Raw genomic sequence first — 666 nt, 5'->3', positions numbered from 1 at the left:
TGGTGAACAAAGAAGTAAGGGGTGAGATATGAGTTTGTGATTTTGGTTCGGTCAAAAAGAAGAAAAATGATGACAGTAGAATAGTGCTGTAAAAACAGAGAATGATAATGAATGTTGGTAATGATAATGGCCAAAAATAGTAAAGAGAAAAAAGAGAAAATACAAAAAATGATAATAGATATCGATAATATTAAGGGTTGAGTTGGAATTATATTTTTTTTATTGACAAAAATTTTGGTGAAAGAGCCAAAATATCTGAAAGAAGTAATGGATATCGCAATAAAATTATGCTTTTGTCGAGGGACAAAAAAGATTTCCTAAAATGGTTAGAAATTGAGGTAAGATTTCACTCTAAAAAAATCACATTAAAAAATTGGCCATATCTGGTGATATGTGATAATATCGTTCTGAATTGTTGTCAGAACAGTACCAGCATACAAACAAAAAGTGGACCCCTTCGTAACTAAGGAATCTCGAAAGTTGAAACTTGGTAAACAAGACGAGAGAACGAAAAAAAAAATAAAAATAAAAATAAAAACACAGCCGCAAAAAGCAGCCAATACAATAAATAACATAAATAACAAAGAAATAAATAGCCGCAAAACGGGAACTTTCATGCCATTATCTTAGTTACTCAATTACTTGATCCCCAATCCAATGACGTTG

This window comes from Arachis ipaensis, chromosome B02 (assembly GCF_000816755.2).
Source record: "Arachis ipaensis cultivar K30076 chromosome B02, Araip1.1, whole genome shotgun sequence".
Taxonomy (NCBI): domain Eukaryota; kingdom Viridiplantae; phylum Streptophyta; class Magnoliopsida; order Fabales; family Fabaceae; genus Arachis; species Arachis ipaensis.
Note: the sequence above shows the minus strand (reverse complement) of the source record.